This window comes from Octopus bimaculoides, chromosome 9, assembly GCF_046866305.1.
Source record: "Octopus bimaculoides isolate indiv1 chromosome 9, ASM4686630v1, whole genome shotgun sequence".
Taxonomy (NCBI): domain Eukaryota; kingdom Metazoa; phylum Mollusca; class Cephalopoda; order Octopoda; family Octopodidae; genus Octopus; species Octopus bimaculoides.
In genome coordinates this window covers 31676025-31692949 of record NC_142936.1, presented here as the reverse complement: position 1 = coordinate 31692949, position 16925 = coordinate 31676025, and the positions used below count along the sequence as shown (strand labels likewise).

Here is a 16925-nt window from a genome sequence, read left to right as displayed (position 1 = left end):
GACTCGATTTCGATTTCACTTGCCTCAACAAGTCTTTGCAAGCGGAGTTTAGTGTCCAATGAAGGAAAAGTACGCATAAGTGAGCTGGCTACACCCCTGGCAGAGGCCTCGGATTATGGTCTCACTTGGCTTGCCGGGTCTTCTCACGCACAGCATATTTCCAAAGGTCTCGGTCACAAGTCATTGCCTCAGTGAGGCCTAATGTTCGAAGGTCGTGCTTCACCACCTAATCCCAGGTCTTCCTGGGTCTACCTCTTCCACAGGCTCCCTCAACTGCTAGGGTGTGGCACTTTTTCACACAGCTATCCTCATCCATTCTCGCCACATGACCATACCAGTGCAATCGTCTCTCTTGCACACCACAACTGATGCTTCTTATGTTCAACTTTTCTCTCAAGGTACATACACTCTGTCGAGTATGCACACTGACATTACACATCCATCGGAGCATACTGGCATCATTCCTTACAAGCTTACGCATGTCCTCAGCAATCACGGCCCATGTTTCACTGCCATGTAGCATGGCTGTTTGTACACATGCTTCATACAGTCTGCCTTTTACTCTGAGTGAGAGACCCTTTATCACCAGCAGAGGTAAGAGCTCTCTGAACTTTGCCCAGGCTATTCTTATTGTAGCAGCTACACTTTCAGTGCACCCTCCCCCGCTACTAACTTGGTCACCTAGATAACAGAAGCTATCAACTACTTGTAGTTTTTTTTACTGGAATGTGGCAGAAGTTGTTTTCTGCACATTTTCAGTGTTTATTGCTCCTGAACATCTGCCACTTTCAAAAACAAACTTCCTAGTTAGCCTTCCTTTGATATTGCTGCACCTCTTATGTGTCCATAGCTTACACTGGGTGCATCTTATAGAGTTTCTACCTACGCCTTTTCTACAGATCGAGCAGGGCCATCTACCTGAAGGGGTTTGTGTTTTGTCTACCTTCCTACCTATTAGGACTTTGGTTTTAGCTAGGTTGACTCTAAGGCCCTTCGATTCTAGTCCTTGCTTCCACACCTGAAACTTCTCTAGTTCTGATAGTGACTCAGCAATTAGCGCAAGGTCATCAGCATAGAGGAGCTCCCAGGGGCATCCTGTCTTGAATTCCTGTGTTATTGCCTGTAATCTGGACAAAATTTCAAAACACTGTAGAAGAATTCAATATCCTTCACAACAACCTACACCCATCCATCCAATTTACAAAGGAGATGAGCAGTACCAAATTATCATTCCTAAAGATAATGGTAATTAAAAAGAACACCACCCTTACCACAGATATAAATTATAAACACACAGATATACAATAATACCCGAATTTTAAATCATGCCATCCACCGCATACAAAACATAACATCCCATACTGCTTACCCAGAAGAATCTGTACCATTGTAGAAGATTTGGAGATTGGGAATCAGTGCCTGATGGAACTGAAAGAATTTCTGCTCAAACAAAAATATGTCACTACTTATAGAAAATAGTATTCAGCAGGCTATGAAAAGAAGAGTAAAACAAGAACAAATTATAACATTTATAGTGACGCACAATCCATGCCACCAGAACATCTTCAATATCGCTAAAGTAAACCTACCAATCATAGCTCAAAGTAAGGAATTAAGAGATATCATTAAAGTCCAAACTATAACTCTCAGTAAAAGACAGCCTAAAAGCTTGAAAAAGTTATTAACAAAGGCAAGGTTTGACCTTAGCAACAAAGACCAACCATTCACTGTGCTTAAATGCAATGATAGCCAATGCAGTACATGACAATTAATTCATACCGGCCCATATATGAACACAATAATGGGGAAAATATTCCCAAATGAAAGTATGAACTGTAAAAGCACAAATTTAACCTACTGCATCAAATGCCCGAATTGTGAAGAACTGTATGTAGGCCAGACAGGCAATGCGCTATCAGAAAGCTCACGTGTGCACCAACAACAGATTAAAAGCCCAGAAGACTACCAAAGACCTAACAACATGTGGCTGGAAATGAACCTGAAGATTGCATAAATGCAAGAAAGTATACTAGTTCAGTAAGAATGGGCATTTAAATATTTCATTTGTTTAATAAGAATAGACAATTAATATTTCATTTCATTTCTTTTTACTGTATTATTTTACATCTTATATTAATATTATAAGATTATAAATAAAATGTGAGAAACAGAGTTGGAATTCATTTGAGTAATATATTCTTCTATACACAATCATACAAACCCCTTTGTGTGTATATATATATATATATATATAAATACATACAGTGTACATTTAAACACATAAGAGAGATGTCCATAATAGGACATCTAACCAGCTAGAAGGAGCAGTCAAACTCCAAACCACAATTAAGGATAATTTTGAAAGGGAATGAAAAATAAAAACATTTACCATCTATTTCCTGAACCAAGATTTCAAGCTATTTTCAGTAAAATAAAATAATTTGCTACACCAGCTATCATCAGCAGGAAAGCCCAAGATTAACACATAAATACGCTTATAACATATAAGCACAAGGCATGTTCTATGTATTGCCTCGTATATATATCTATATATATCTGTATATCTGTATGTGTATATATATATATATATATATATATATATGTGTGTGTGTGTGTGTGTGTGTGTGTGTGTGCATACATATACCTGTATATATGATGGTCATCCACTCGTGAGTGAGGAAGACCATTCCTGACCTTCGTGAACATTGTGCGCTCTAGGACTAACTTATATTTTGCATTTACGGCTCCGTTTGTGGCTAATTAGCCCTGCTCATCTGGCTGCCTCTGTAATCTGCTCCAATTTGCTGCCAATTCCAAAGTTTTCCAGTCTCTTATTCATGACCTCCTTGATGCAGATAACTGTGACTTAGTCCATCATACAGTAGATGACATGTAAATACTTATGAATTGTATTTCTGCTTCTTGCATGGCACTTGGACTCAGCATTAGCCTGGACAAGACTGTTGGAATGTTCTGGCCTACACCAGGAAATCTATATGTTGAACCAGCTATCTTGGTTGAAGAAACAATTCTGAAAGTGGTAGAAAGTTTGTCTACTTGGGCAGCACACTCAGCTGTTCTTGCTCCTTGGATGATGAAATATCTTTCAGGCTGCAGAGAGCTTTCACTCTGTGAGGCCCAACACTTGAAAGGAACTTAATCACTTTACCTTCATGAGGCCCAACGTCCAGATGTTCCTTATGTGCCACAAGCATGAGTACACTTGGCTTGATGAGTCCTCTCAAGCACAGTATATTGCCAAAGGTCTCGGTCACCAGTCATTGCCTCTGTGAGGCTCAAAGTTGAAAGCTCATGCTTCACCACCTCATCCCATGTCCACAGTTAGAGATTGGCACTTCTTTATATGTGTGTGTGTGTGTGTGTGTGTGTGTGTGTGTGTGTGTGTGTGTGTGTGTGTATTGAGACCTTTGGAAATATGCTGTGCTTCAGAAGACTTGGCAAGCCAAGTGAGACCATAACCCGTGGCCTATGTCAGTGGTGTAACCAGCCCACTTATGCATACCTTTCCTTCATTGGACACTAAACTCTGCTTACGAAGACCTGTTGAGGCAAGTGAAATTGAAATCAAATTCAATGACAACACCGCATGACTGGTACTTGTGCCGGTGGCACGTGAAAAACAACATTTGAGTGTGGCCATTGCCAGTACCGCCTGACTAGCCCTCGTGCCGGTGGCACATAAAAGCCCCCACTACACTCTCGGAGTGGTTGGTGTTAGGAAGGGCATCCAGCTGTAGAAACTCTGCATCAGATTGGAGCCTGGTGCAGCCATCTGGCTTGCCAGTCCTCAGTCAAATCGTCCAACCCATGGAAAGCGGACGTTAAACGATGATGATGATGATATATATATATATATGTATATATATATGATAATATATATAATATATATATATATATATATATATATATATCAAATAATAAGCAACACGGATTTCAAAAGTGATTGCAGTACGCACGTTTCATGCTACTTCAATTTATTTAAGTAATGTGAGCATTACCTTAAATGCAATATGAAGAGCAATCTTCAGCTGCACGAAAAAATGTAGAAAAAATGTAGAAAAAAAGACATATTACAAATGTGGCAACATATTAAAACCAAGTGGGAGAGAGCAGAGGAAGAATATATAAGTCCATCTTGACATAGCAGGGTCTATCAGGCTAGTAATTGATTCTAGACAAAAGTTTTAACTGTCTCAGAATTCTATTGTTTCTTATCTAGTGGTGATAGCAAAGGGACAATTACTTCTAAAGAGAGGGAAGGTGTAAGCAGTATGCATGGACAAGGCTATAAAAGTATTAGAATCTAGAGGTTTCACTGGTCATAGTAGTATCAGGTCATTTTATTACTATCAAAATGTTGAGGAATTAATGTTGAGGAATTATAGCCCTAGGTATATGGGTCAAATAGGTTTTTTACTTTTAGTCTGAATAGAGTAACAGTATAGTGGTACAGACAACAACAGAATTCTAACTAATGTTTACACAATAAGAGGTATGTTAATAAAATAAAATGAGATGTAGTTATCTTTCACAAAAATCATGAAATAATGTCAATATTGAATTCAGGGGCTCTGGATAGGGTGTAAAATTTAAGGATATTAAGTATATTAAGCATATAGTGATCATGAACACTATTTTGAATTATCTTTAAAAAAACTTATTAGCTGACGATAATGATACTATTTAGGAGACACATAGGTAAGCCTTATTTATATAATGTGAATAAAAGATAAAAATTTATTATCGGATTTATATTAGTTTATAATAATGTGTATATTGATGTTTAAGGGACTGAGAAAAGGAAGGATGTTAGGAAATAACAAGGATAATCAATACAGGAATCTGATGACTGATTTAAGTAGATTAGATGTTAAGGATAGAGATCAGGAATATATGTTGTAAAGTTTCAATTACCAAAATAAATATGTGCTAGTTGATAGTTCTAGATGACTATAATAGAAGTAAGGTACTATAAATTTTGATAACTTTAGTTATTTAAATAAAAGTCCTATTTTTTAAAAAATTTAAAAGTGCGAGTAGAGCAATGCACACATGATACCCTAAGGTCTAATCTATTATTGATTAGATTAGGATTGTTCCTAAGTTTAAAAATTTCATATATTTCCATAGAACACAATTCACATCCATATCTATTATTTCTATAAGGTTGAGCTTTTCTTATAATTTCCCATTTAAGGCTAAAATTAATACTATTGTCTTTTAACTCCCAAATTTTACTTGCCAAAGTTGTACTATTTGCCTTATGTCTAAGTCTAAATGAAGATTTATGGTTATATATTCTCTGTTTCAAGTTAATACTACACCCTATATAAATATAATTCTCTGTTCTAGTACTAATGATGCATCTGTACACTACGTTGCGGGTACAACAAAATCCAAATAAAGGACAATGGGACTTTTTTCTACAGTTGCACATGGTGGGGTTATCAACTCCACCTATATTATTTCTAATATCTTTATTATTATTATTATTACAATTATTTACACTAATATCATTTATCAATTCTTCAATTCTATTGTTAGGTATATATTGGCTATTACCATCATTATTTAATTCATATCTTGATGCGCTATTAGTTGGACTTATTCTTTCCACATTTGGCCTATTGATATTATATGAATTATGTCTTTGATCACTATTACTTCTGTTGGAGTTGGGCCTATCATCAACTCCAGTCAAAACTGTAACGTCGTTACTGATATATTCTAATTGTTGGTTGAAATTATGGTTTATAGGAATAAGTATATTGCTACTATCTTCATAATTTCTTTCGTTATTGTTATTTTCACTTCTATTTGTATAATTATTGGTAGCATCATTATTGGTATTAGATGGATTATTATTTGCATTCATATGGCCACTATTTGTAATTTCATTAATTCTAGCTGACTTGATGTTTTTTTTGTTTAACCTAGCTATGATTGTACCTACATTAGGAAGGGTAGAGTAAGAAATTCTGATTTTATGACAAGAGAAGATTTTACTATATCTGTGAGAAGAAGGGAAATTTTTTTGTAAAATATTCATGAATTTTTTATAAATATTTGTGGATATTGCACAGTTGAAGGGTATATTTAACCAGATAGAATTTTTATTTTTTCTCTTAAATTTATTGTGTGGGTGGGTATGGGGTGTGCTATGATTACTATTATTTTCTAGTACAATATTATTATTGTGATTAGTAGTTCTTTTAGTTGTGGGATGTTTACTATTTTTGTTATTTGATTCAACATTACTGTCTATTAACATAGGTTTATTATTAGCGTTAGTATATAGTTTGCTATTAAGTTTACTATTAAAATGCACTTTATTACTTTTCTTATTAGTTAGATTTTTAGGTAAATAGGGTTGTTTATTATTTGGTCCATTGTTGTTACTATTTAAGTTATTAGGTCTGTTATAACATCTATGATTATTATTATTATTATTATCTCTATTATTGTTGTTATTGTTGCCATGTGCACCACTATCACTATTATTATTATTATTATTATTATTATCTGTATCAAGAAGAGATGTTCTACCAGGGTTAAGGAAAGCAATTTTTTGAGTATATCCAGCTTTAGACAAGGCCATATTATAGTAGCTAGAATTAGAATTAAATATATCAATGTTGGAAGATAATTTAGTAATTCTTTCAGAAATATTATTAACTAAAGAATTTAATACATTAGGTGGATGATTGGATAATCTACTTACATATCTAGTAGTTTCATTTTCTTTTCTATATGGGTGGTATAATCTAGTTTCTATGTTGAGAGTGGTATCTAAGAAATTTAGAATTTTATTACCATATTCATAAGTAATGTCTAAGTTAAAACTTTTAAAAAATTTTCTGATTTTCTTTCTTATTCTCTCAATGAATGAGTTGCTATTACTAGGGATGATGAATAAAGCATCATCTCTATATAGACCACCTTTTAGTTCAGGATTTCTTTGTTTAAGCAATATAAGAGGTAAGTCCCTACTAGGTTTGTAACCTCAGCTGAATCGCTCGATCCCATTGGTATATCAAAATTTTCTGGGGTATCAGCTCTCGTCCAGAGCTTGTTATCAAATTCTATAATGGTTTTTCTAGCCAATAAAATAATGTCATCTTATCCCTAGTAATGAGGGAGCGATTCATAGTAAAAATGAGGGCTTTATTTAGGAGAATAGGGGATATGCTAGAGTAATAATTATTTATATGATAATATATATATATATATATATATATATATATATATATATATATATATATATATATATATGATAATATAAGTTAATATATATATATATCTGTAGATATATATATTTTTTAAAAGGGTTGAATGTCAATTCGTCCTTTAATTGGAGTAGTTTCTAAAATATTTCTAACATTGCTTCTTCATACTGGTGTAAATTAAGTCCAACAAATTCAATCATATTTTTCGTAAATGGAGGAGATTGGATGTTAATATGGATTGAAATTATTTTTATTCATATAGCTTGTTTCGTACAGAAAGACAATAAATTCATTTTAAGAATCTGGGTTGTCAAAAAATATTTGTCAATAGCAAAAATTAAGGAAAGGGAAAAAACCTAAAAAGACGTTAGAATTACATAGGAATAGTGTTCCGATTGTGTAATTTTTCTTACAGTCATGTCTATTTAAAACAAGACATTGTTTTAAATAGACATGGGGGTAAGCTGGGACATGCTCCTCAGAGAAAATTCAGCTCCAAAAAAAAGCCTCATGATAGCAAAGGAGAATGGGCACCAGCCAGCCCAAAGGTTGGGCTGTACCTGCCTACCTAAAAAAGGAAAGTGCAAATCCTTATCCTGAGTTGTGCAAGCATGACTTGCCTTGTGATAGCCGATGGCCTGAGGAGAAGCTTGGGGTAAGGTTGAGAAGTTGGAATGTGGGCAGTCAGCGTTGGAAGAGGAACTGAGGTGTGTGAGGAATTGAGGAAGAGGGTGGATGTGTGCTGTATGCAGGAAGCTAGGTGGAGGGGCCAGGATGCAAGATTTGTGGAGGTCAAAGAAAGAAGGTACAAGTTGTGGTGATTGGGAAATAGCAAGAGGACAGGAGGTGTGGGAGTTTTGGTGAAGGAAGAAATCTGTGAGAAGGTGGTGGAGGTCAGGAAAAAGGGTGACAGGGTGATGACAGTAGTATTAGCATTTGAGGAAGAAGTGGTGAGGGTGATTTGTGGATATGTCTACAAAGTGGAAGAGGAATCCCCGAGAAAGTTCTTCGATGGATTGGAAAATGAGTGGGACTTATATAAGGTAGATGAATTGATTTTGGGCATGGGTGATTTTAATAGACATGTTAGGAAATAGATTCAGGGCTTTGAGGGTGTGCATAGGGGAAAGGGAATTGGGAAGAGAAATGAGGAAGGAAAGATGCTGTTGAAGGAAAGATGCTATAGAAGTTGCATGAGAGCTGCAATGCTGTATGGGAATGAGACATGGCGTCTGAGCGGGAGAGAGATGACAATTTTGAGAAGGACCAAGAGAGCAATGGTGAGAGAAATGTGTGGAGTGAAACTGTCTGATAAGAGGAGGACTGAGGACTTGATGGCGATGCTATGGTTGAAGGAATCAGTGGAATGGCTGGCAAGGGCAAATGGAGTGCGGTGGTATGAGAATGTTCTAAGGAGGGTGCTTGAGTTTGAGGTAAATGGACTGTGAAAGCGAGGCAGATTGAGGAAAACGTGGAGGGAACAGGTGGAGGGGAGATTGGGAGGGTTGAGAAGGGAGGATGCCCAGAACTTGGCAAAATGGCGAGATGGCGTGAGGGCAGTTGCTATGGCATTGAGGTAGATCCAGCCACTCATGTTAATGGGGACAAAACCTGGATTTAAAATACTGGATGATAATGATCATGGTGGAGGCGCAATGGCCCAGTGGTTAGGGCAGCGGACTCGTGGTCATAGGATCGCAGTTTCGATTCCCAGACCGGGCGTTGTGAGTGTTTATTGAGCGAAAACACCTAAAGCTCCACAAGGCTCCGGTAGGGGATGGTGGCGAACCCTGCTGTACTCTTTCACCACAACTTTCTCTCACTGTTACTTCCTGTTTCTGTTGTGCCTGTAATTCAAAGGGTCAGCCTTGTCGCACTGTGTCACGCTGAATATCCCCGAGAACTACGCTAAGGGTACACATGTCTATGGAGTGCTCAGCCACTTAAACGTTAATTTTACAAGCAGGCTGTTCCATTGATCGGATCAACTGGAACCCTCAATGTCGTAAGCGAGGGAGTGCCAACAACAACAACGATAATGATCATGATCAATACAGTAATGGCAATATAGTTCATTGAAATAGGTAATTTAGTCATTCTTGAATGTAATGATAGTAATGGGAAATTAAGTTATTGAAGTATTCATGTCGCATTAAGAGCGAATATTTCATTATAAACAATGTTTTTTGTTTTATGTTGGGGTGCATAAGCAAAAAGATTTGCTTTTGCTCCCACACGTTATGCTTCTACATAAAGTTGGCCATGTGAGAAGTATGGTTCTTGAAGTTGCAAACCAGCAACTTTTAGTGCTTGGCCCTGACTTTTATTAATGCTCGTGGCAAAAGAAACACAGATAGGAAACTGTAACCGTTTAAATTGGGATGGGACATTAGATGGTATAACTGGTATGCAAGGAATGAAGATGGTGTCACCTTTACCACAACCAGTGAGAATATTTGCCTCAATGCAGTTCCTCGTAAATTTGTGCACAATTAATCTTGTACCATTGCATAATTTTGGTTAAGACAAATTACGCAGTAGCATAATAGGGGTCCCTTTTTTCAGCTGAAGACAATGAGGAGCTGTACCTGGTGATTCTAGTGAGTTCAAAAATTCGATGTGGTAGTTAACACTATCCTGATCATCAACAACACTGTCAATTGAGCTTATATTAATATTTCTCCTGGAAGCTTATTCAATAGCATATTATTAATGATATGTATTGCAACATTTTTTGGAGCCAGGATAGCTCACTCACACATCTAATATGTATTGTTGTAATTATGAAGAAGATTAGGAAAGATGTGTGTGTGTGTGTTCTTTTAGTGAGGGAAAGAGAGAGAGGAAGAAAGAATGAAGGACAAACAGAGAAAGAAGGAAGGGAAAATAAAGAGAGAGAAAGGAAGAAAGGAAGAGAGAGAGAAAGAAAGAGAGGGAAAATAGACAGATAAAGAAGAAAGAAAATCACAGAGAGATGGTGTCTGGATTTAGTTTCACTTTGCAGGACAAGCAAAGAGACAGAATCTCTTTGAAATAGCATGGCAGAGAGACAGACAGGCAGACTGAGAATATAAAGAGGGAGAGAGAATATAAAGGGAGAAGACAGAAAGAAAATCATAAAGAGATGGTGTCTGGCTTTAGTTTCACTTTGTGGGACAAACAGACAGACAAAATCTCTCTTTTATATATATATGGAAGATATATATATATATAGACACAGCTCATATATATCTTTAAGATCTCTGTATCTATATCTACTTATCTTCTTCTACATTTAGACTTTTCCTCACCATCCTTATCCAACCCGTCTAAATGGCTTAGATGTATCTTACTTTACTATCCAAATTTTCTCTTATTGTTTCTTAGATTACCCGCCCCACCGATTTGACTCCTTTTATTTTTATTTTTATATTTGTCTGAATATCTGTGTATTTTTCTTTTTAGTATTTTATATTCCTTATTTTATTTCTTATTTTATATTATTATTTCATTTTTGTTGTATTGTTTTAACCACCAACTTATTCCCTCCTTTAACACTACCCTTCTAACTAATATAAAATAGTATTGTTTACTTAGCGTTCACTACACACTGAATTGTGGCAAGGTATGGACGGATTCCGGAGTACCGAGGAAATTATGTATAAATATATCAAATTAAGAATTCTACGAGGTATATTGCAATACAAAATACCAAACGGAACCTCACCTCTTATATCTCATCTTTCTTCCTCCTTTAACTTCTATGTGATATAATTCTTGGGAGAGAATACATTTGCGGCTGAAGATAGCTTTATACTGTCACTTATACAATGATGTAACAACTATAAAGCTTGAAACACGTGTACCGCAGAATCCTTTGTGTTTTGTTTTTATTTTTACATTTACAATTTATATATATATATATATATATATATATATATATACAATCAATTCAAACATGAACAAGCAAGCAAAAAAACGAAAAAACAATGCGAAGACGTGCAATAAGTACAGTGTTACTGGACGCTCAGGAAAGGAAAGAAAAGTAAAAGGATTTAACGTTTCGATCGGAGATCTTCATCAGAAATATAGGAAAAGTCCAAAGAAGGGAAGACAGAGAAAGAAAATCGCCAACGATGCACACATGGTCACATATTGGAATGGATTTTCTTTCTCTGTCTTTCCTTCTTTGGACTTTTCCTATATTTCTGACGAAGATCTCCGATCGAAACGTTAAATCCTCTTTCTTTTCTTTCATTTCCTGAGCATCCAATAACACTGTACTTATTCCACATCCTTGCGTTGTTTTTTCGTGTTTTTTTCTTGCTTGTTCATGTTTGAATTGACAACATACCACACGCTCACACAGACCCCGGCCTTCTGACTGATCTTGGAGATACCAATTCCTGGATATACCAGTTCCTGTTCATTCAGATTACACCACTCTACTCTTGATGATATATATATATATATATATATATATATATATATATATATATATATATATATATATATATATATATATATATAATTACAATAAGGGCATTGAATAACTACAACCCACTAAAATAATTAACTGTTATGATATTTTAGTATGCTGACCACTGATAAATCAATAAATAATGACTTTATTACATATAAAAATATATATTAATTCACTCCCATGATACTGCAGAACTATTCTGAGTAAATAACTGCATGGTTGAAATAGATGTTTGAATTTTGAAATTCGTGAATATGTGTGAAATTGTATATTGGCCATGCTAACGGCAGTATGTAAGTATTTCTCATTTATTTACATTAGGTGTGTTACCACTGATGATCAGAAAGAGTTTTAATAACTCAAACCATGAAATCTATAGTTATGGTACTATCCAAATTATTTTATAAATCCTCACTGTCTATGTTCCTCACTTACAACCTTGTGGTAATGGAATAAAACAAATTTAGTGGTTCATATACCATTTGGGGTCTATTTCTAGCAGACTGATGTAATTATTCAATGCTCTTATTGTAATTTTAATATAAATTAACCAGTATGGTATTTCAGTATGCTGGCCACTGCTAAATCATTAAATAATGACTTTATCCTTATTACATATATATATATATATATATATATATATATATATATATATATATATATATATATATATATATATATATATATATATATAGATAGATAGATATATATACATACATATATATATATATATATATAAATTTAAATAATAAGGGTGAAATATTGAATATTAATTTGATTAATATCAATTTAAAACCAGTGGCCTAGCATATTGAGAAATCTGAAGATTCAGAAAAATTACATTACATACATATAAGAGGGATGACCACTAAGTGGACATCCATTATGCTAGAAGAAGACCACTTATGGTCTGACCACTAAGAAAAGATCGTTCTCAAGAAAATTCAGCAAATGCCAGAACGTAAGCGAGCAAGACAAATGAACAGATGCAAAATATAAAGATTAATCACAAACCCGGTTTCGTTGTTACCACTGACGTAATTACTTACGTAAATGTCAGCAATTCATCAGTGTGATCGTGATTAGCAATATAATTTTCAGAACTATACACGAGACGTCCGCATGAGATTGAACATGTATATAGTTTTACCAATTACATTTGGGGTTATATTTCAAAAGTCTTCGTTTTGGCGTGCCAAATACCGGAAATAATTCTGCAGAAAATAATTCTTTGCAGTGAATTTTGCCAGTTAGAGAACATGGTTATTTAAATTTTAATAATAAGGGTGAAAAATTGAATATTAATTTGATTAATATCAATTTAAAATCAGTGGCCTAGCATATTGAAAAATCTAAAGATTCAGAAAAATTATATTTACATACATATAGGAGGGATGACCACTAAGTGGACATCCAATTAAGACAAATTTCTTGAAAAGCTTCTCCTCTAAAATCTAAGGCCTTCACAAACTGTTTTACCAATCCGATTTTGTTGGAATCTGCTAGAGGCTGTTTGAGAACATTTAACATTCCTGCCTGCAGTTCCATTCGTGGGGGCCAATGTACTCTCTTGTAATGATCATCGGAAACATGAATACTTTGTGTATCCCCCTTGCAAGCCAAGCAAGAAGGCAAACATCTTGAAATCACCACAAACATCCCACTTGAACTCAGCATAATTTATTTTGTCGAGAAATTCTTTGACATTATCATAATTTTCTTTCTTCTGTATGGAGTGTGCAGGAGGCAAAGAAAGATATTTATTTCCATTGTGGAGCAACACTGCTTTGAGACTTCGTGTTGAGCTATCTTTGAACAGTCACCATTCTACAGAATCATGCTTGAGTCCAATAGCAGTAAACAAACCAATCACATCTTTACAATAACACAGATCATTAATATTTTCATAGTAGCCTTGGGGCTTACAAAGGGAATGACCAATCTTAAAGACTATTGGATCTTACTCACAAGGTATTGGAATCTTATATATATACCATTTTGTCTAAACAATGGATTTACAAATACATTATCCCTACATTTACTCTCTATTTCCTATCTTATCTAAACTAACTATTACTTAACCATCCTCTCACACCGTCTCTGATGACGGGATATAATAAATATCCTGGAAACAGCTGTAAAACCTTCTATTTATAAATGTTCTATATTATACACAGCCTTGGTTTTTTTTATCTCATTACGAAAAGTAAATCCTTATATTCACACACTGATATATGACCTACGTTGGACCCCTTATTTGTTCGCATAATCACCGAACCTGGAGCTTAACTATGGTCTATCAGCATTACCTGAATCCTCTGGGTCTAATTGACACCACTATCACTCATAACCTATAGGTGTGTGTGTATATATATATATATATATATATACACAGACATAAAAGAAAGAAGTGAATAGACACTTATAATCATTAGAATTTATTTAAATCTGAAATTATACATTCAAATTATTTGCTAGTTGTTATAATGTGAACATTAAATATTTAGTAGACATGCTCTTTGCATTTTTTAATGCAAGGGCTCTATTAGGCATGTTACTGATTAGATGGTGAATATTCTCTTGCAGAATTTCTTGCTAAGTTTCATGCAAATCTCAAAAGATCTGGCTTTGAGGATGCTTTCTTGTTCTGTTTATGAAATGTTCTGTCCATTATGCCCCAGAGGTGTTCTATAGGGTTCATATCTGGTGTCTGGCTTGGCTGTGGAAGCTTTCGAATGCCATTCTATTCCAACAAATCTTGGGTCATTTTAACCATGTGACAAGAAATCCCATCTTCCATAAATAGAGAGTCTTCTTTAATCATTTCACCACTGGAGAAGTTTGGAAGGAATCCTTTCTGCAATATGAACACATATTTATTTGAGTCTATCTTTCCCTCACACTCCACCAGCTCTGATCAACCATTGCTCCAAATTGTTCTCCAGACCATAGCTGCTGTGTATCATTGCTGGTTGCAATCTTTTCACATCAAAGTCTTAATCACAGAGTCACCAGACCCACACTCGATCACTGTTAAGAAATACAGCAAATCTGGACTCATCAGAGAATATGACAGTGTCCCAAAATGCTAATGGCCTTTCCATCATCTCACTGGCCCAATCTTTTCTCTGCTTCATATTGACTGGTCAAAGATGTGACTTCCTTCTTCCTGCTCTGCCATAGTAACCAAGTTTGTGGAGATACCTGACAGCTGTTCTGGGACTGACATCAACTTGCTCTGCTATGTCAGAGGTCTTCCAATGAGGATTATCCTCCACACTTCTGTCAGAGGGCCCTGGTTGATCTGGACAAAGTGATGTGAACTACTTCCCCTCTCTGGTGAATTGCACAATCACTCTATTAACTGTAGAAAGTGAGATCCCAAGGCTTTCTGCGATTTTATGCTGACTATATCCACCTTCAGAATGACCCACAATATGGCCTCTTTGAAATTCAGACAGTTCCAAGGCTTCTTTTGTACATGGCATGATTAAACAGTCACATACAGAATCTGAAACATACAAATGTCAATTAATAAGAAATATAAACCTTTACAAGTCAGAATAAACAGAAAACGATGTTTTATGGGGTATCTATTTACTTTTAACATGTGTGTGTATATGTATGTATATGTATATATATATATGTATGTATGTATGTATGTATGTATGTATGTATGTATGTATGTATATATATATATATATATATATATATATATATATATATATATATATATATATATATATGTATATATGTATATGTGTGTGTGTGTACGTATGTATATATATAAATACCTTTTCGATATCAGTGAAGAATTTCACTGGAAAAGTAGATATAAGATTGCCAGGTTTTTGTCTCTCTCGCCAGGGTCAGTAGCTATCGAACGCCGACGAAGGGAAATAACCCTGAAATCCGGATCCGTTCGTGCTGCAGATCATGGTGAGAGGGATAACTTCCCTTGGCAAACAGGACACAGTCGTGTGTCGATAAGCCAGCTGGAGGAGATGTCCTCCTGGGGCTAAAAGCATCAGTAACATCCACCCCTAGGGGTCAGCCACACTTAAGTGGCAATATACTACACTTTATATTTATTTATTTATTTATTTATTTATGGGTTTCAGCCAAGTGGCTATGGTCATGCTGGAGCACCACCGTGCCTTTCCGTCTTTATGCTGTGCTCTCTTCATGTTCCTTGCGTGGCTCTTCTCCTCCACCTGATATAGTCCAATCAAGAGTTTTGATAGCACATCTGGTGTATAAGAGAATTTGACATCGCTGCCCTAAACTGTGTCTCATTTCGAGCCTTTGGTTCGTCTGGTATTGTGGAGAGGAAAGCATCAAGTTTTCTCTTGAAGACCTCTATATCCATGTCTTGCAGGTCTCTCAAATGTTTTGGCAGGGCACTAAAGAGCTGAGGTCCTCTGAAACCAAGGCTGTTGCAGTACCTCGTTCTTATGTGAGATGCAGTGGACGGCACCTTTGGTACTATGCAGTGGCGACCTGTGCAGGCATTCTTGTAGTACTTGATGCCAAAGTTTGGCACCAGTCCTTCCAGTATTTTCCATATGTATATTATTACATATCTCTCCCGCCTGCGCTCCAGGGAGTAGAGACCTAGTGCCTTCAGTCGCTCCCTGTAGTTCATCTGTTGGACTGTGGCGATCTTTTTTGTATAGTGACGCTGAATTGCCTCGAGTTCTGCTGTCCGCTTGACACTGTGTGGTGACCACAACTGAGAGCAATAGTCTAGGCGGCTCAAAACAAATGTCTTCCATAGAGTTAACATGACTTTTTGATCCCTTGTTCAGAAAGTCCTCAGTATCCACCCTACCAGTTGTCTGCACTTTGCTGTCAACTTGACAATGTGCATGTGAAATGATGCATCACTACACATGTTGATGCCCAGGTCTCTTACTGTTTGTGGTTCTGGGATTGCAGTACCTCCAGGTCCTGTGTATGCCAGTTGGGAGGCACTTGTGGCCTTGTAGCACAGTACTTGAAATTTTTTTACATTGAACTGCATATTATTTTGCTCTGCCCACTCGTATATTGCATTTAGGTCATTCTGCAGGCTTATAATATCATCAGGATTCTTTATTGCCTGAGATAGTTTTGTGTCATCAGCGTAGCTAGTGACAGTTGCTCTCCGAGTGACCATGGGCCACTATGAACAGAAGGGCCACTATGAACAGTAGTGGCCCCAGGACAGTTCCTTG

At 35.9% G+C, this 16925-nt stretch overlaps 2 protein-coding genes across 21 annotated transcripts in view; one reads left to right on the top strand and one right to left on the bottom strand.

Moving 5' to 3' along the window:
• Positions 1-16925, top strand: part of LOC106875847 (coiled-coil domain-containing protein CG32809) — a 931982-nt gene that overhangs the window by 55354 nt on the left and 859703 nt on the right. The window lies entirely within an intron of this gene.
• Positions 1-16925, bottom strand: part of LOC149134036 (uncharacterized) — a 45487-nt gene that overhangs the window by 5742 nt on the left and 22820 nt on the right. For 2 of the 3 annotated variants that reach the window (XR_016243102.1, XR_016243100.1), the window contains exon 2: positions 14156-15220. The exons of the other annotated variant lie outside the window; for it this stretch is intronic. The gene's annotated coding sequence lies outside the window, so the exon portion shown is untranslated. Of the gene's footprint in view, positions 1-14155; positions 15221-16925 lie in introns of those variants that run through there. 3 annotated transcript variants of the gene reach the window in all.